The sequence below is a fragment of the Triturus cristatus genome, chromosome 1_1 (assembly GCF_964204655.1).
Source record: "Triturus cristatus chromosome 1_1, aTriCri1.1, whole genome shotgun sequence".
NCBI classification, from domain to species: Eukaryota; Metazoa; Chordata; class Amphibia; order Caudata; family Salamandridae; genus Triturus; species Triturus cristatus.
Window position 1 is genome coordinate 287,608,916 of NC_140579.1, and position 20,710 is coordinate 287,629,625.

Genomic DNA, 20,710 nt, shown 5'->3' on the forward strand with positions numbered 1-20,710 from the left:
ATTCCTAACTATAACGTGTGTGAAACCTATGGTTTTTTCAGTGAATTTGCAAGGTTTTTTATATGCTAATTTCTAACTATAACGTGTGTGAAGCCTATGTTTTTTTTGAGTGAATTTGTAAGGTTTTTTAAATGCTAATTTATGTATGTATTATTATATTTTTTATATATTTATTTTACAATAAACTACCTATGTATTTAGTTATAGATTGACTGTATCCTGTAATATGGAATGGCTCAGCTCTTTTTTTTTAGTTGAACAGCACAGTTAATATCTTCTATAAACTTATAAACAGTTTAATAATTATTTTTATTTTTTTAGAGTTTTTGACGGTGCGCGCACCGTGCGCGCACCAGCAAAATCTTAAAGCATTTTTTTCCTCTTGTGGGTCCTTTTGAGACCCTGTGACAAGGCCTAGGGCGTTAGGAAGTGTCTTCCGTTACTTGTTTTCACATTCTTAACTTTTCTCTTTGGCTATCTTCTGCTGCGGGGTTGCGGGCACCGTGCGCGTACCGTGCGCGTTCCGTGCGCGCACCGTCTTCGTGTGCGCATGCGTGCTTCGTGTGTGCATGCATGCGTGCTCAGTGCGTGCTCCGTGCGTGCTCCGAGTGCGCATGCGTGCATGCTCCGTGTGCGCACGCGTGTGTGCTCCGTGTGCGCATGCGTGCGTGCTGCGTGCACGCACGGTACACGCACGGAGAACGCACGGTGTGCGCATGGCAAGTCATGTGATTACGAAACAACACTTTTCATTGGTTCATAGTAGTTTCAGTTCCAGAATCTTCAAACACCACACCCACTCCCCTCATTATTTCTTCTTTTTTTCTGAGAGAAGGAGCTGAACAGCAATGGCAGAGCAGCAGACTTCTTCAGAGAGTGAGGAGGAGACCTTTGTGGCAGCAAGGCAGAGGAAACCGAAGGACTCCTTCATCTGGAAGTTCTTTACTTTTCCAGAGGGTCAGAAGAAGGTGAATGGCCCAAAAGTCACCTGCACTGTTTGTGGAGTTGTTTTGTCTCGAGGAGATCCTTAAAAAAAATACTCCTTTAGTATGTATACTATGTTGAGGCACTTTCAAACAATGCATCCTGTGGCTTATGCACGTGAGTGTAGAACAGCCACAAGAGCCAACCCTCCAGATCCTCAGCCGAGCACATCATCTGCGGCCGCAGAATCACCAGGTTCCAGACCTCTGTATATCAACCCTCTGTTCCAGAGGGTTCATATCCGGTGCAATGTGTGCAATGTTGTTCTCTGTTTATTTTTTTTGTTCCTGGTGAACAGTTTTTCATTTTTTTTTTTTTATGCTGCTCCACCCCATAATTATTATTTTTTTTATTTTTTTTGTCCTGGTGAACAGTTCTTCATTTTTATTCTTTTTTGCTGCTCGACAAAAAAAACAGTTTTTTTCAGAACTCACTTCACTTCTCCAAGAAGAGCTATATTCTTAATATACTGTGTTGTAATTTTATTGAATGAATGTGTAGTGTATACATGAATGATTGAAATGACTGAGTGAAGAGGAGGAAACGACTGACAGAATGAGTGAGAAAAGGAAAGTATGATCAGTCATGAAAGGGAAGTGAAAGACTGACTGCAACAAAGTGACTAAAGGAAGAGGATACAGGTAAGAAGAGTGAATGAGTAAGGGAATGGCAGTGAGTAATGGAGAGTGAGGGAGGGGTGAGTGAGAAAAGGGGAGTAAGGGACGGAGATAGGAAAAGGGAGTAACAGATGAAGTGGATGAAGTACAGCAGGGTAAAGGGATTGAAAGTAAGAGAAGTGGAATGATGGTGAGATAACAGGTATGAGGATTAGAAAAGGGGGTAACGTAAAGTGAGAGATGGGGAGTGAGGGGATAGAGGGATTTAGGAAACTGGAGTGAGAGAAAGGGAGTCAGGATTTCAATGAGCAAAGCAGAGTGAGGGAGAGTGAAGGAAAAAATGCGAAAAGCTGAAGGGGTGTGAGATACAGACAGGAGGAAGTGAAGTAGGAGAAGAGGAGTGACTATGAAAAAAGGATAGTGACAGTTAGGGAAGGTGAGGGAAGGAGAATGACAGAGAAGGTTAAAAAATTAACATAGATGGAAAATGAGTGATGGAAAGAGGAGGAGTGGTAGAAACAGAGGGGCAGATTTATAACAAACTAACGCAGCACGGTGCAGCAAGTAATTTTGCTGCGCCGTGCTGCGTTAGCTTCGAAGCACAGAGATGCGACATATTTACAAGAATATGTCGCATCTCTATGCTTCCCCTGCGCTGGCGCGCAAACTGCAGCCATGCGCCGGCGCAGGCTCCCTTGCAGCATGCTGCAAGGATGCCTGCGTGGTGGGGAGATTGTTCTTGTGCAGGAAGGGACACCTTCCTGCACAAAAACAATCACAAGAGGCTTTTTCCTCTTTCAATGTGTGCTGTAGCATGCAGCTCACACTGAAAGAGGAAAAAACGAGGAGAAATTATAACCTTTCTCCTCATTGCGCCTCGCTACGCCACCTCTAGGGTGGCGTAGCATTCACACGTATCTCCAGAGTTACGATTTCTCGTAAATCTGGAGATGTGTCTAGTTCTATGGGTGTTGCGTGGGAACACCCACAGCAACACCCATGGAACGCCCCTTCAACGCACAGTGCTGCGTGTGAAGTGGCTGTATTTACGAGGAGAGGAAAAGTCACGCAGGGTGGCTTTTCCTCTCCTTGTAAATATGGAGGAGCCCCTTGCGCCACCAGTACGTCATGAAAAGTGACGTAGTGGTGGTACAGGGGGCTTGTAAATCTGCCCCAGAGGTGTAAAGGAAATTAAGGGTAAGTCAGACAAAGGGAGGTAGACAGAAACAGAGACAGAGAGCAAGGAACTGAGAAGGAGTAAGGCAGTTAGAATGACTGAGACATATGGAGACAGGGAGAGAAACATGGTTGAAAAAATAGTGATGGAGGCAGTAAACCTAGGGGAGTAGTAGAGAAGGAGTGAAGGAGTTACGAAAGAGCAGTAAAGGAAGAAGAGAGAGGGAAGGGCAATGAGAAAAGCAGAGTGAGGAGAAGTGAAGAAAAGGGAGCATGAAAGTGAAGGGGTGAGAAATACAGATATTTTAAACTTACCTGACCAACAAAATAACTTAATTAGAAATAAATGTTTTTTTTTAATTACAAGAAAAATGGATATTCAATTTCCTAAATTTTCTTTCTCGATCTGAAAAAAAAGAAAAAAGTAGTAATATTTAACAATACATTTTAGAATACAGTACACATATTTTCATATTTAACAAAGTAATTTTTTGCCCTTTTTTTGCTGTTTTCAGAATATATTGAATTTCACTGAAAATAGTGATATCAATTGCATTCATCACTTAACAGCGGGCAAAAAAATTAACAATCTGAAAGATTGTTTAAAAAAGCCCCTGAATCTATCCTCAGTAAAACATACCTTGATAGAAATGTAACATATATATTAAAAATATCTTCTAAGAACAATAACTATTTGCAATAAATAACGTCTGTAAATCTTGTTGCTTAAGCACATACACCAAAATATTATCGGTCAAAGAAGTCCACAATAGAAATTTTTACCTTTCCATGAGGCCAAATGGTAATTTTTAAACCCTTTTTAGGTGAAATATCCAATGGTAATCTTATAAAATCGAAATATTGGTTTCTTCAGATGGTGCAATTTGTATCTAAAATTTTGGTTTTAGAAAAATTTATTAGGAATTTGGTAATTCTGCAGGCAAACGTTGCTTGAAAATCAATTGAGAATCATTACACAGTTTCCAGCCTTTTTCACATTTTAGATAAACTGTGTAATGACCAGAAGTTATAGAAGGTCCATCATGGAAAATTATTGCAACTGCAACAAAAGTCTTTCCTGATATTGATAATTGATTTCCTGTAAACTTCTTTATTAAAGTGTCCAATTTTGTTCCATCAGCTCTACAACGTTGCATCATTAAAATTATATACTGTCCATATTTGTTTAAAAATAACGTTGATAACATTTCTGATTTACATTGAGAACATTCCATGTTGTGATTTGCATCTTTAACTAATTTACTAAAAGTCACTGCTTTACTCTCTGGTAATGTTAAATGTATGAACCTTTCAGAATCAATATTAGTGCTGCATGTGTTCATACAGTTTTCACAACAATGTTCCCATTTATAAGAGAGACCAAACATATTTTCTATTTCTACCCCTTCATCTTCCAGTACCATAAGCATATACATTAAGAATTCCTGTGCATCTTGCTGGACATTTTCAGTAAACTGTGTACATCCAGAACATACATCTAAAAGATTTCTAACATCAGAAGCACTTTCTATTTTAGTTTTATCATTACTCAGCTTCTCATAAAGGAAACTCAGCGGAGAACAAAATCTTTTTTCATGATTTAGTATTATCTGCTCTTGCAAACTTTCAAGATAAAATACAACATTCAGCACTACATTAGCGTAGCAGTTGACACCAGAGCTATTTTCAAAATGACAACCAACAACCTCTTCAACATTTTCCTTTTTCTTTTTGCTTGCAATCACATCACTCTCCTTTTGTTTTCTCTTCTGTACATCCTCATTACAGATATTCTCAATTCTCCTTTTCCGACAAACAACACGTTTTTCAAACACAGTATACTGACCTAAATGAGGAGCATAGCTTCTTCTTAATCTATTATACTCCTTTACACAATTTGCATCAGCACTAACTTTTGAGTCATCAAAGTCTATCATGAATAAACCAGATAATTTTTTCACTCGTGACAAAGCAACATATGCCATACCTTCTTTAAACACACTAGATCCAATGTTTACAAAAGCACTTTCTACAGTTAATCCTTGAGATTTGTGAATAGTTACAGCATATGCTAGAGAAAACGGAAACTGCTTCCTACGTACATATAAGTCTTTCACAAGCAAAAAACGAACTGAACAACGACTAATGTCTTTAACCTCTTCAATCTGATCAAATTTTATTTTTAAAAATTCAATTCCATCTTTTTTCTGGTAGTTAACAAAACCCACAACTTTACCCATAGCTCCATTCACTAAAACTTTTTCTACATTCAAATTACGTCTTAAAATTACTCGACAGTTCATACATACATAAAGATTCTTTTCTAAACCAGCTGTTTTCGATATGTTTTTCTATAGAGAATCCAATTTAGTTTTCAATTTGCCTGTCAATGTAATAGTTATTCCTTCATGCTATATTTTATCCACGGCTTCCATTTTCATAATCTCTTCATTTTCCAATTTCAAAAGTTCTTCATTGAATATAGAGCATTCATGTAGTGTTGGCATTAACCAGATTACAGTATTTTTTTCTGCAATTTTCTTGTATATTTTCTCTGGAACTATTTGTTCTGTTGGAAACAAATTACATAGCAATCGACTCTGTAAAGCTTTTCTGCCATTTTCTGTGAGTAGTCCAATTCTGATATCTTTGAGAATACTTGCATAATCATCATCATTTGCTTGCCGCATATTGGTAATGAGTTCTTTGTACTCAAAGTATGACCAAATATTCACATTACCTATACTTCCTAACGACTTTTTCGTGTCTTCATGTGTAACAGTATTAAATACTGGTTGTCCTTTAACTGGAGTGAGCTGCAGTAGATCCCCAAAAACTATAACATGTTTTCCTCCAAATAACACGTCATAATCTGTCTTTAGAATTTGCTGCATTCTTAAATGCACAAAGGCAAGCATTAAGTTTGATACCATGCTTACCTCATCAATAATGAGAACTTTCATTTTCTTCAACAGTCTTGAAACTTCAAAACATGCTTCTCCTGTTAGCTTGTGGTATTCTATTTTGTTCTCATGCTCTACTGGTAACATTAGCAAACGATGTAAGGTTATTCCTTTTATGTTATATGCTGCTAACCCAGTTGGAGCAGTAACAACACAAGACAAAGGTGAATCAGTTTTTTTCTGTAGGTAGCTTCTAATTACTTTAATTAAGAAACTTTTTCCAGTTCCAGCTTGTCCACTCACATACATTCTGATTGGTTAAAATGCTGTGCATGAGGACTCTTTATTTTCATGTAGTAATCTATGATCAATTTGTTTTGTGACTTCTTCATAAATTTGTTGTTGTTCATCATTCAGTTGTTGTTCCAAATTTGGTAAGTCTATTAAATCTTCCTGAGCTTGATTCATAGCTGTTTCCACTTCAGTCATGGCTATGAGGAAATATGAATTTTGTGATCAGTTATGTCCCCTATCGTAGACCCCAACGGCTCCATGTGCATGCTATAAGTACATGTATGTTCCCTCCTACTCCAGTTTTGAAGACGCAAATATATGTGCGTCCACCGTCAACATGTCCTCTTTCAGATCCGCCATGAATGGGTCAGATATTCCATTCCTAAGTATGAAAGGCCACCGACTTTATGTGGTTCACTTTCCACATTTTACAGATTCAGGCGAGTAGGCCCTGAATTCTGTCATCTAGCCTTTTCCTGCCTTCTGCCTCTGAAAGCTCCAGTCTGAGCCTGCATTTGTATCCATGAACTTTGTCCTACTCCCTGCGCGGCTAACGGTGCCTGATCCAGCATATTGCCTGCCAAAAACTGTATTTCACCTTCAAGATTATCTACTCCGCTCCTCATTCGATGCATTCCTGTCTAGCAGTTTAGGTAAACATTCCTCCAGCTACCGTGCAAAGGGGCCAGGCCTCGCTGTCCTCATGCAAGTAATTCATAGCTCCGTTACCATGGAATATTCCTACCCCCTCGCATCTCATGTAGACACTTAGACGCTTGTACACGCACTAACAGTCAGTATAGAATAGATTCTATCCTAGAGACCTTTCCTTTTGGATAACCCAGTTCTTTAAACATAGGATATTAGATATGATTTGGGATTAGGTTGACATAACCCCCAGACTTCTGTCTCCACATGTAGAGCTAAATGTCAAGTCCCCTTCACCCTCTCGTTGCACGTCAATCACACGTCATGCGGCTGCGCGCGCATCTCTGCCAGATATTTCTGCTGACATTGCAGGATTCTTTTATGGATCCACCCACTTGTGACATCATGTTTAATGACGTATTTTAGTTACACCCATGTATACGCCTTTGTTAGTTACGTATGCACCTTTTATCTGTACTATCAGCTGTTACGCCTCTTGCATCTGTCTCACTGTAATGTATTTTTCTATAAAACTGCTTATCTGTCAATAATGTATGCCCTTCCTTCCTGAACTTTCGTGGTGATGGAATAGAAAGCCTACAATTCGAATTGTATTCCTTTGTATAGGAATAAAGCCTTTTAAAACCTCTAATACCACGGATTCTGCCTCTTATATTTACTGAGTTATTCTTAATAGACTTTACCGCATAAAAAATAGTACCGGTAATTAAATATTTACCACATAAATTGGCGCCCGAACAGGGACACTTTCTCATCTCACGCGCCGGAGGTGCGTTGCAGGCCCGGTCTCCTGCCACAGCTGAACGGACAAAAACGCATACCTGCAGGATTTCCTGTATCTCCCTCCGGCCAAGCGGGGGCGACTGAGGCTGCGATCAACACCCAGACGAGGCGGTGAGAAGTGCGAAGTATCCCGACCAGAGCCTAGCTGAGAGAGCAAGATCCGAGGTATACAGAGGCCCACCAGGTTCCGAAGTTCCGAGTCCAGTCGAGTCGAGTCCAGTCCGGTCCAGTTTCAGTTCCGTTCCGAGGCCTTCCGTTCCGAGCTACCCGGTGAGTACCATTACCGGGGAGGCATTTTACGTGCACATAGTCTGTGCCGGTCAAGACGGGTTTGGGTACACAAATCCAGTCTGCACTGTTTCAGCAGTGTATCTGTACTGTTTAGCAGTATATATAGTATGTCTTGCATATAAATAAGTATTATCTAGTATCAGTATTATGTCAGTAACTAGTTTTCTATTAGTTATCATTGTTCGTTAAAACTGTTAAATGTTAAATGTTTTAATATGTTCTATACATTGTGGTGTGAATGACTGTTCATTATTGTTTTTTATAAAGTGTGTTCTAGTAATAAGGTCTAAAAATGCCGCTCTTTTCGAAATTAAGACAGATCAAAACTAGAAAAGGGGTACTCGAAGAAGCTGTTCCCATCCCACCTAGGGACACTCCAGGATACTTTATGTATCATAAGCATGGCCTAGATGCCGTATTATTTCTTGATTTATGGGTGGACTACACCAAAGAATTACCAGAGAGTCAGAGATGGCCCGCAGCGGGGACCTGGGATGCAGATTGCATCATGAGAGTAGAAGAAGAATTATGGAAAAAGAAAGCCAGACAGTCACAGAAAGATGCCATTGAATTATGGCGTAAAGAATCATACAGACGTACAGAAAAAGCACTCAGACAGGAAGAGAAAGGTAGAGAGAATTCAAATAAAACTCGAGAAAATCTATTACTTGAGGAAGGTACCCGAGTAAACTCAGAACAAGTAGATAGACAAAGAAACACTCTTATGAATGGTATGTATCCTCTTTTGGCCGAAGGGTTACCTAAGGCTATCCCGGAAATACCAAAAAACTTAACTCCTCCATTGCTCCCGATAAAAGTACATCCCAAAACAGCAAAGGACGTTTTCCTTTCTTCCTATTTAGATGACGTAGCTCCCGAGTATGCTAATGCCATACCACACCCACCGCTTGCCGATGGTGTTCAACATCAAGAGCATCCGTCTGTATCCCCGCAACTACAAACTCCTACACAAGTTCCCACAGGTCCGTCCGTTTCTACAGTTTTTCCCGCATCCACAATCTCTATCCTACGTCCAACGAATCCTTTCATGCCTAGCACCTCAGATGGTGCTACAGGAGGTACGACAGACATGTTTGCCACCCCGCCGCGAAATAAACAGACCCTTAGAGATTTAGCACTCCAACGTACACCCCAACTAGCGACATCCGACATGTTTAAAGAACAGCTTGTGGATTGTAGATACGACCCAGTACCAGGTAGACAGGATAAATTGCTCATATCATCACTACGTATAAAGACGAGCTACATTATATTTAATGACAATACCAGGAATGGGTGAACACCTAGACGAAATATATCGCTTTGTCCAAACAGGGCGAGGTCCAGAAAGTATTAACGAAGCTATGGAATACCAGAAAGTGGATGTCCAAAGACAACTACTACGTTTTTTCATAAATTGTGTAATTAGGAATCAAGACAGGCCCGGGGCAGATCACGATACCATGCAAAGACTTGTCAAATGGGGTCAGAACATATCAGAAGAGAAACATGATAGACAGGCGTGTATAATCGCCATGTGTCGAAAGATCCGCAAGGAAGTAGAACGAATACATAAAGAAAGACGAGAAACAGACAGAGTAGAATCAGAAGAGGAGGAGGAGCAAGAATCAGAACAATTAGAAACGATAGCTTATGTAGGTAGAGGAAGACCCCATAATAATACTAGAGGCTTTAATGATCAGATACGTCCACTACGTCCAGAATATAATAGACATTTTCCAAACCCTATGTTAAATACAAAGTCCCCCGAACATCTATTCCAAGCCGCTGATAAATTACTCCGAGATCGAAGGGGGTACCATGTGCTCGATTCCATGGACGAACAAGAATTAGCCAGGTCAGCAGTACAATGGGCTGACAGTCCCGGCGAATACAATGATGATGTACTTGCACACACGTTTCTGAATCTTGACCCATACGAACAGCGTTTAGCTAGTATATACATGATTCAACACCTCCTTATATTATATAAAAGCCAACACTCCGATCCAGGACCCTTACCTGACATATTGACAGAACTGCTCACGAATATATGGAGAGGGTCAGGTACTGATTTGATCAAAGAAATTCTAGAATTCCGAAACCAATATTTAAATTTCGTATGCCCAGAACACGTTCCAGTTCCCATCATAAGAAGAAAAATGTATCACATAGATAGACAGAACCCGTTACGCGAAGTACACCCAATCAGAGGTGACGGTAATAACTTTACACGCGTGTTTGTGTACACGCCTATAACTAAACTGGAATTATTAGAAATGAAGAAAGTAGTACCCAGCCATGACAAGGACCCAGCAGGTTTCCACCGCGAGATAAAAGACATGTTACTCATGGGAGAGTATACCTACCCCGACATTATGAAAATATTAAAAGTCCTATTACCCGCCGGTGTTTACGAGAAACTCAGAGAAAAGGAATGGGAGGTGGGAGACCAAAAGATAGATTGGACAGCATTAGAAAACGAAGAAAGGGCCCGAGCTGCAGGAGCAGGACTTGGGGAAAAGACTACAGCACTAGCAGGACTACTAGTGCAGGTACTGCCACGTTTATTAACTACGAAAAAGGAAGACTGGGGTGCAATATCAGCCTGTAAACAAAAGCCAGATGAAGACACTAGTGATTTCTATTCCCGATTTGAAAAATGTTTTGGTATAAATAGTGGTATAAAAGCCAGTAGTGAGTCATATCCACATCTGTTTGTGACAAAATTAGTTGAAAATTCTCTGCTACAAGTTAAGAATAGAGTATTGAAATTCGAAAGTACCTGGCAAGGTAATACCCCATCACAGATGTTACAGATGTTACAATATCATCACAATAGAATTAGAGAAGAACAAGAACACGAACAAAGACGTATGAAAGATACAAAAATGAAAATGCTTGTTGCTCAGTCAGTTCCAGCCGATGGTCATCATAAGGGTGATTCCGCAGGTCCTACGAAAGGGACATGCAACTATTGTAAACAACCAGGTCATTATATACACGATTGTCCAGTCCTGAAACATAATATTGCTACAGGTAGAACCCAGGAGAGACCACGTCCACCTAGACAGGATCAGAATCAACAACAAATCTCTCAGCATCCACAACCTAGGTTAGCTCTGCAACAACTAGCTCCGCAACAGGGAGCTCCACAACAGACCGTAGCACCACCACCAGCACAGCCTATTGCTGCAACACAAGCAACAACACAACAGATGTATCAGTATGCACAAGCAGATTATCCCGATTATCAGCGATATGCATGACATAGCCTAGAGAGGGAAGTTGGCTTACCTCTTATTGAGGTTCCTGTAGACCAAGAGGGACCTTATGTACATAGTGAACTATTAGGGGAAGACAGAAAGTTTTTACTTGATACAGGGGCAAGCAGAACGACTATACGACGCAGTGAAGTTCCAGGGGCACCCCTCTCAGGCTCACAAAATATTTCCCTTGGATTCTCAGGAAAACCTATAATAAATGACGTAACACAACCTCTTCCACTCACGATTGGTCCATTGACACGTACTACAGATTTATTGCTTACTAAATCATGTCCAGAAAACTTGTTAGGTATAAAAACATTGAAAGCTCTAGGAGCTATAATATGTTGTTCTCCGGAAGGAGTACGACTATTTCTACGTGACTTCAAAGGTCACTACGTGTCCAGAGACATGGATCACCGACTGCAGAATTTACCTACACATTTATGGGCACAAGGCCCCACTGATGTTGGTTGCATGAATATTACACCATATCGTGTCACACTAAAACCAGGAGTAATACTACCACGAATACGACAATACAAGTTACCACCCGATGCTGTTGTGGCTTTGCTGCAAATCATTGACGAGCTCATTGCACAAGGAGTGGTTGTCGAAACCGACTCCAATGTATGTAATTCCCCGATAATTCCGATTCTTAAAAGAACGGATCCAAAAGCACCACCAGTATATCGATTAGTTATTGATCTGCGCGAATTAAATAAATGTATTGTACCACAATACCCTGTGGTCCCAGATATCTCTTCATTACTAACAGCTATTGACTCAGAAGCAACGTTCTTCACTGTAATTGACCTCAAAAATGCTTTCTTTAGCGTCCCAATCGATCCGGAAAGTCAATACTTGTTCGGGTTCAGTTTAAATGGACGAAGTTTTAAATTCACACGCGCACCTCAAGGATTTACAGAAAGCCCCAGCATCTATAGCAAAGCACTGAAACGAGAACTTGACAGTATCCACATGCCAGTTAACACTGCCTTGCTTCAATATGTCGATGATCTGCTGAACACCGCCCGAAGCGAACTTGAATGTGAAACAGCGTCACTGACGGTTTTAAAATTTTTGGCTAACAAGGGACACAAGGTGTCCCCTTCTAAGCTGCAATTCTGTGTCCAGCGAGTTGTTTACCTTGGGCACTCGCTGTCCAAGGAGGGAAGGCAGCTTACACCCGACCGCATCCAGTTAATCGCTAACATGCCACCACCCAAGACACAAAAGGAGGTGCGGGCTTTTATAGGCCTCACTTCATACTGTAGGCAGTGGATCCCTCAATATGCATTTCTAGTAAAACCACTCATCCAGTTGACAACACAGGAGGCAGCCACATTAACTGTCCTCCCTTGGACTCAAGAACATACACACGCCTTTGAAAGCTTAAAGAAAGCTTTATGCCAAGCACCTGTTTTAGCAACACCATGTTACAGCAAACAGTTTACACTCTTTGTTACAGAACGCGAAGGTACTGCCTTGTCAGTACTCACTCAGGAACAAGCAGGATCACACAAACCATGCGCTTATTTCTCTAGTACATTAGATCCAGTAGCTCAGGCTCTTCCTGCGTGCCTGAAATCGGTGGCAGCAACAGCTTTAGCAATCAGACAAAGCGATGCCATAGTGTTAGGACATCAATTGACAGTACAAGTACCACATGCAGTAGAGGTTCTCCTGAACCGCACACAAACACAACACTTGACTATAGCGAGACTCACTGGTTACGAACTGACATTGTTTCAGCCACATATAGAAATCAGACGTTGTAATACGTTAAACCCTGCCACACTGTTACCAGTGGGCGGAACAGATCCATTGGCACATGATTGTGTCGAAATCATTACTATCACGACGAAACCCAGACAAGACTTGACAGATATCCCTTTGTCAGATCCAGACTTGACATTGTATGTAGATGGGTCATGTATGAGAACAAGTACAGGAGAGTTAGTGGCCGCTTACGCAGTCACAACAGACACTGAAGTCATTGAAACAAATTGTATTAACACTTTGTCAGCTCAAGCAGCAGAGCTCATCGCTCTGACACAAGCCTGTATTCAAGCCAAAAATAAGAAAGTCAACATATACACAGATTCACGTTATGCATTCGGAGTCGTCCATGACTTCGGCGTACTGTGGCGAGAGAGAGGTTATTTAACTTCTCACGGTGCCCACATCCAGCACGGACCCCTCATTCAAGCCCTATTAGACGCGATTCATCTACCTACTGCAATATCGATTATGAAATGCAAAGCCCATACAAAAGTTACCGATATCATTTCTCAGGGTAATGACCTAGCTGACAGAACAGCTAAACAGACTGCTCAGAATCAGACTCTCACAACTGACATGACAAAGACAATAGTTCAGACACTAACACATTGCATGACAGTTAAGGATCCCGCCCTTGATGTAATTGACATACAGACACATGCTACACCAGAAGAAATAAAGAAATGGACTGAATTAGGAGGGATCCAAACGGATCAAGGATGGATGACGAAGGAAAAATCTATATGGTTTCTTCCCGACTCTATGGTTCAAGTCATCATTAACACAATACATAGTCCAGCGCACCTAGGAGAAAAAGCTATGCTAGACAGCATTCAACACATTTGGTTCAACAAACACTTGCGAGCAGCAGCTAAACAAAAAGTTCGTACCTGTATGATATGTTGTCAGTTTAATCCAGGTAAAAGCATCCCCGTAGAGCAGGGTGGATTTCAACCTCCCGATCATGCTTTTGAAGTCCTCCAGATGGATTATATCCAGATGGAACGATGTCGAGGATTCAAATATGTTCTCGTAGTTGTCTGTGCTCTTTCCCGTTGGACAGAAGCATACCCGGTTTCAGATTACACTGCTCCGACTACTGCCAAACAGTTAGTTCGAGAATTCTTCCCACGGTACGGTTTACCACGTGTTGTCTACTCAGATAACGGCCAGCCGTTCTCATCCGAACTAATGAAACACGTTTCCCTTTTGTTAGGCTACCAATGGAAATTCCACTGTGTCCGGCATCCCGAGGCCGCAGGTCTCGTGGAACGCCATAATCAAACTCTGAAAATTAGATTGTCCAAAATATGTAGGGAAAAAGGTGTCGATTGGATAGTAGCCTTACCAGTTGCACTCTTTTACATGAGAATGGTAGCACATTCTCGAACAGGGCTATCCCCGTACGAGGTGATCTTCGGTAGACCACCAAATATGTGGGGGACGCCTATACCTCGCAAAATAACTGATGTTGACTGTAATATGCTGACAGATTACCTGGCTTCCTTGATGTCTGCACTACAATCTTGTCGTTCACAGGTAGCCGCAGCTTTTCCCGATAATACTGAGGTGAAGCCTCATGACGTGGTTCCTGGTGACCTGGTTTTGGTCAGGAATTTCGACCGGAAGACCCAACTGGATCCTAGGTGGAAGTCGCCTAAGTTGGTTCTACTGACTACAAGGACTGCCGTGAAGATTGAGGGTCGCAAAGGGTGGTTGCACTCGAGTCATATCAAGAAATTTTATGGACTACCATCCAGTGTGAATACTCAACCCTGTATTCCCTCACAGACAGACTCAAAGCTCCCCTTGGTTGAGCAATCAAAACCAGAACTGTACAAACTGAAATTGAGGTCTAGCAAGTCAGACAATTTGATTGTTTAAGTCCTCTCCGAGGTGAATCGGTTGAATTTGTCTCTGACATGTATCCTCTGGACCGGAATAGAGAAAGAAATCAACAGATGCAGCTGAAAAAACATGCGTATTGTAAATCACTTCGTAGTCACTGCACAGTAACATTATTAATTTAGTTTTTTCTAAGTCTTCTGATCATTATTTTCAGCATACTATTGCATATGTATTACCCTATTCTTAAGCATGTTTACAATATAACTGCAGAACATTCTTTTAGCGAATTACCTCTGCATGAGTTGTCCTATAGATTTGCGCTGCGCAACAACACATTTATTAGTATGTTACATCATTCCCATCAGACCAGCAATGCCACAAATTGTTGGATATGTGGCCAACTCCCTCCCTATCAGAACTATAAGGGAGTTTTGCCCCTCTTTCCCTATCCGTTCACACACAATGGCTCCTGTGGAGCATGGTTTAGTTTGATTAATTCCCTAGATTCAAATTCCGCAGTTTATCAAGACAACTGGGTATGGGGAAACCTGAACCTAGTTTTGCTTAAAGTCTGCTACCCTAACAAGGAGGGACTTCCCAAAAGAACAGGAACTGATCTAGAAAATGAAGTATATGGATTAGGTAATTTTACACTTAACCTCATGATCCTGAACGTTGAATCTGAAGCTACACCAATCTTGCCCGCCATGTCAGTATTCCCAGTAAAAGGGGAATTATGTATAAGAAAGAATGGTTCCATACATATGGGCCATAGTAAATGCACCACTGTAATAAAATTCAGTGATCAAGGCAAGTCTACATTTAGAGCTTCCCATCATTCCTACTTCATATGTGGCCAGACCGCATATATATGTCTACCTCTAGATTGGGATGGTACCTGTTACATAGCATTCCTTCTGCCACCTGTTTTCCTAGCTCCTCCTGATTATCATAGAAATACCCATTTAGTACACAATAGACAACAGAGAGATCTCCCAATTGTCGATTACACTGAAACAGCATGGGAAAAATACACAGATTTCAATAAAGGATTCTTTCCCTATATAGGTACAGTCACTAATAGTAAGCTGATACGTATTAACCAGAACCCTTGAAGCAGTAGTGAACGAGACTATTTCCGCCTTAGGCAATTTAACAGAAGAGCAGTCTGCTATGCGGATTGTTGTGCTTCAAAATCGTCTTGTCCTTGACGTCATCCTGGCCGATAGGGGCGGAGCTTGTAGGGTCATCGGATCAAGTTGCTGCATTTTCATACCAGAAAATTCGCCGTCAGTATATAAAGCCATAACCCGCCTTCATAAGATTATAAGCCAGATACACCAGAGTCCAGGCACCTGGACTTGGTCCGGTTGGTTCTGGGGCGTGTTGTCAGCCTGGGGATGGAGAATCCTATCCTTCCTAGGTATTGGCTTTCTCATACTATTCAGTTGCTGCTTATGTCTACAATGTGGGCCAGCGATTTGTGGTCTGTGTGCCACATCGTGTATCCCACATCCAAGTTTTCGTTCAAGATCCCGGAAGAAGAAAGAAGAACAAATGATGCTATATGAACAGATCGATGGATTGATGAAGATCGATATCTCCTGAGGGTCCGTAGGGGACAAGGAGGGAATGAGGAAATATGAATTTTGTGATCAGTTATGTCCCCTATCGTAGACCCCAACGGCTCCATGTGCATGCTATAAGTACATGTATGTTCCCTCCTACTCCAGTTTTGAAGACGCAAATATATGTGCGTCCACCGTCAACATGTCCTCTTTCAGATCCGCCATGAATGGGTCAGATATTCCATTCCTAAGTATGAAAGGCCATCGACTTTATGTGGTTCACTTTCCACATTTTACAGATTCAGGCGAGTAGGCCCTGAATTCTGTCATCAAGCCTTTTCCTGCCTTCTGCCTCTGAAAGCTCCAGTCTGAGCCTGCATTTGTATCCATGAACTTTGTCCTACTCCCTGCGCGGCTAACGGTGCCTGATCCAGCATATTGCCTGCCAAAAACTGTATTTCACCTTCAAGATTATCTACTCCGCTCCTCATCCGATGCATTCCTGTCTAGCAGTTTAGGTAAACATTCCTCCAGCTACCGCGCAAAGGGGCCAGGCCTCGCTGTCCTCATGCAAGTAATTCATAGCTCCGTTACCATGGAATATTCCTACCCCCTCGCATCTCATGTAGACACTTAGACGCTTGTACACGCACTAACAGTCAGTATAGAATAGATTCTATCCTAGAGACCTTTCCTTTTGGATAACCCAGTTCTTTAAACATAGGATATTAGATATGATTTGGGATTAGGTTGACATAACCCCCAGACTTCTGTCTCCACATGTAGAGCTAAATATCAAGTCCCCTTCACCCTCTCGTTGCACGTCAATCACACGTCATGCGGCTGCGCGCGCATCTCTGCCAGATATTTCTGCTGACATTGCAGGATTCTTTTATGGATCCACCCACTTGGGACATCATGTTTAATGACGTATTTTAGTTACACCCATGTATACGCCTTTGTTAGTTACGTATGCACCTTTTATCTGTACTATCAGCTGTTACGCCTCTTGCATCTGTCTCACTGTAATGTATTTTTCTATAAAACTGCTTATCTGTCAATAATGTATGCCCTTCCTTCCTGAACTTTCGTGGTGATGGAATAGAAAGCCTACAATTCGAATTGTATTCCTTTGTATAGGAATAAAGCCTTTTAAAACCTCTAATTCCACGGATTCTGCCTCTTATATTTACTGAGTTATTCTTAATAGACTTTACCGCATAAAAAATAGTACCGGTAATTAAATATTTACCACAGCTATTGCAGCTTCATTTTCTACGATTGGTTGTCCTAGGGGATCTTGACTGAGCGTACCAGAACTTTGACTGTCTTGAGAACTGTTTCTAGCTACTTCAGCTGCAATTGTAGCTTCTTGTTCAATTTCTTCATTTAACATTTGTACATAATTTGAGAAAGTACTGCATTCTATGTTATCTTTGCATGCATTAAAGGAATCTTCATAGCTCTGAAAATCTCCAAGTAATTCATCCTCTGAACGCCATGGTTTAAACAGCTGTAAAAGTGCTAAGTAGTAAAATTTATTTTTGTCAGTAGTGTCGCAACTCAGCTTCCTGTGATTAATCAAACTTCCTTTTGTTTGTTTCACCAAACATCCTTCCTCACCAATGACTTTATATTTTCCACTGTTGATGTCTTCTGTGGCATTCCGTTTATAAATGTAGTTCTGCAGCACTTCATAGAGACACATGTTCTCAAGATGATGACTTCTGTTTGGGTAATATGTGTCCAACATATTTGTTTTCAAAATGTCTGTAGTTTCTGGTTCGTTCTCTGCTAAATATTCAATTTCTCGAATAGATTTCAGTACCCGATTTCGCATTCCTGCAAGGCCTAAACGTACCCAAATTATTCTTCTGCATTTGGAGTACAGACTTGCAGATGATAACCTATCTGAGCATTCGTATGAGCCAATTTCTCGATGCGATAACATCTTTAAACTGAAACTGAATAGCTTTTTACTGACAATCTTCTCGTGAGAAATCTCTTCCCACATTTCTTTCAATTCCGTTTTCTCAGATTTAGTGATGTAAGATGTGACACACCGAGCAACAGCAATAGAATTGTCAGCTACATACTGAATATCCATGTTAGCATTCCACATGGATAAAATGACTGGGTTGTAGTCATTTACATATTTTGACTCTTCTTTTCTTCTTAGGTTGTAGGTATTTTTTGGAGATTTTCTTGTAATGGTATGTTGCACAGCTGACATAAAACTGTTTACTCTTCCTTTTGAAAGAACAGGTCGTGGAAATCCAAATCGATATTTTGTGTAGAATTTATCTTTACTCTTGTACTTTCGTCGACAGTATTTTCCACACCGATGACTTTGGAAACGTAAAACTTGCTCTCTTAAGTTTTTTTCTTCTGTGCTTTTAGGTATAGCACATGTTGCATATTCTTCAATGAAAGATAAAACTGCATCATCAGAATCTGTTCCAAATTGTGGGGCATCCTTGATCCACAACAGCATATGAATATGAGGAGCACCTCTTGCTTGGTACTCTTTTCTCCAAAAGAAATCCACAACTTCTCCAAGAGGTGGATTTTTTTTTATTGCAGATGAAGGACATCATAGCCTCAAATCTATGATTGAAATATCTGCAAACATTAACCGGATCCAATGAGCACAATTCTCCTGCTGTCTTGTATTGGATGTTTTCAATATTTGAATTTGCCTCTCGAAGAAAATCCAGTAAATCATCCCAAGCGTACTCAGCACAGCTTATGGTAAGGAACCATGTAGGAGTTCCTAAATTCCGTAACATACATTTCAATTCTCCATGGCGTCGGTACCAATATTCATTAGTTCCACGCTGACAAGCCATCAGATTAATCAATTGAGATTCCAAATGATCATCTAGCTGTTGCACTTTGTTCATAAAATCCTTTGCAGACACATTATGTAGATGTACTCCAGTTTTTAAAATGTGATTTACTGCATAAGATAGTGCAGACAAGTCACTTTCAAATAAAAGATGGAACAAATAAGGAATACTTTGTCGAAATCTTGGATCTTCTGCATATAATCTTGTAGTCCGATACTCAGAAGCAGGAATCTGTACTGGACGTTCATCATATCGTCCACCTTTTCCTGTAGGAAACAGCTGGGGAAAACAACGAGCTTCCAAGCTCTCCTCCCATACACTCACGGGACTTCCTTTTGCTTTTTTCATCTGAAACAGATCAATACTGTTTCCCATAACTTCTTTAGAATGAAGAGGATTTATGCTGAAATGTTCATAAATTTCTTCTTCTTTTGACTTATCCACTGTTTCAATTTGCCCAGTTGGTATTCCTGTGTCTGCTAGTAAAACTTCTTCATCTTCATCCATATAAATTGATTCATAGTACTTATTATTTCTTTTCAAATATAAATTTGCTCTTTGTACTTTTCGTACATCTACTAGCTCCTGCCAAATTTTCTTATTCTTTGTAGGTACACCATTAACCAGAATAACTAATGGTTCAGTTTCCAAACTATGTGCATCAATTGTTTCAATATTTTTTTTCAAATCTAATGGCAAATAGACAACTCTTCCTTTTAAACCTCTCTGTAAATCTGAAGGAGGTAATTTACCTGTTTTGGGCTCCATACGAACTATAGTCAGAAATGGATGGACACATTGAATGAGTATAGACTCATACGTATTTAAATCACTACGTTCTGCAGGAATATCAACCAATTCTAAATTATTATTTACAGCTCTAGCTGGCATTTTATTTTCTTCTAACTTGTTATAACAGTATTTACAAATACGCTGATCTTCACCCAAATCAAAACAATTTTCCAGAAACAAATTGTAGCAAAATCCTTCCACTCATAATTATTTTCTTTTTCACTTTTTTTATAGAGATCAACATTCCTTGTTTGAGTTTTATAATGGCTTCTCCGGCAACAAATACAAGTAATATTTGGTCTTTCATTAGAGATGATAGTAAATTTTGTCATTTGATCTTCAATTTTTTTACTAACAGTGGGTTCTACATTCTCTTCCACATTTTCTTCAATAACTGTGTCATTTCCTGCACTTTCTTGCTCTGGACCAAAGTAACAAAACTCAATATCCTCACAAACCTTCTTCACATCTGATACAGATCCACGGAACAGAGCACTATTCAACTCATTTAACTTTAGTGCTGGACTTTTAGCAAAATACAATCTTCTCACAAACTTTCTCTTTTCAGTATGATGAACTGTCAGCATCCTAAAATGGTGAAAAACACTTTGAAAAACTTTGCTAGAAAGACAAGCCAGAGAATGTCCTTGCAAACCAGTATTCTTTCTCACTCTGCATGGATCTAGTCTTTGAAGCACCTTAATCTTCTGTTTAACACTTTTTTTTACTATATTCTCTTAGAAAGTCATGCAATTTATCAATAGATTCTTGTCGTACAGTACAAATACTACTACAATTCCAAGTGTACACTGGGGCTTTAGGACGTTTCCCCATAACCTCATCAGCTAACACGTCTTCCTCATTTCTTGGAACCATTTTCTCCCT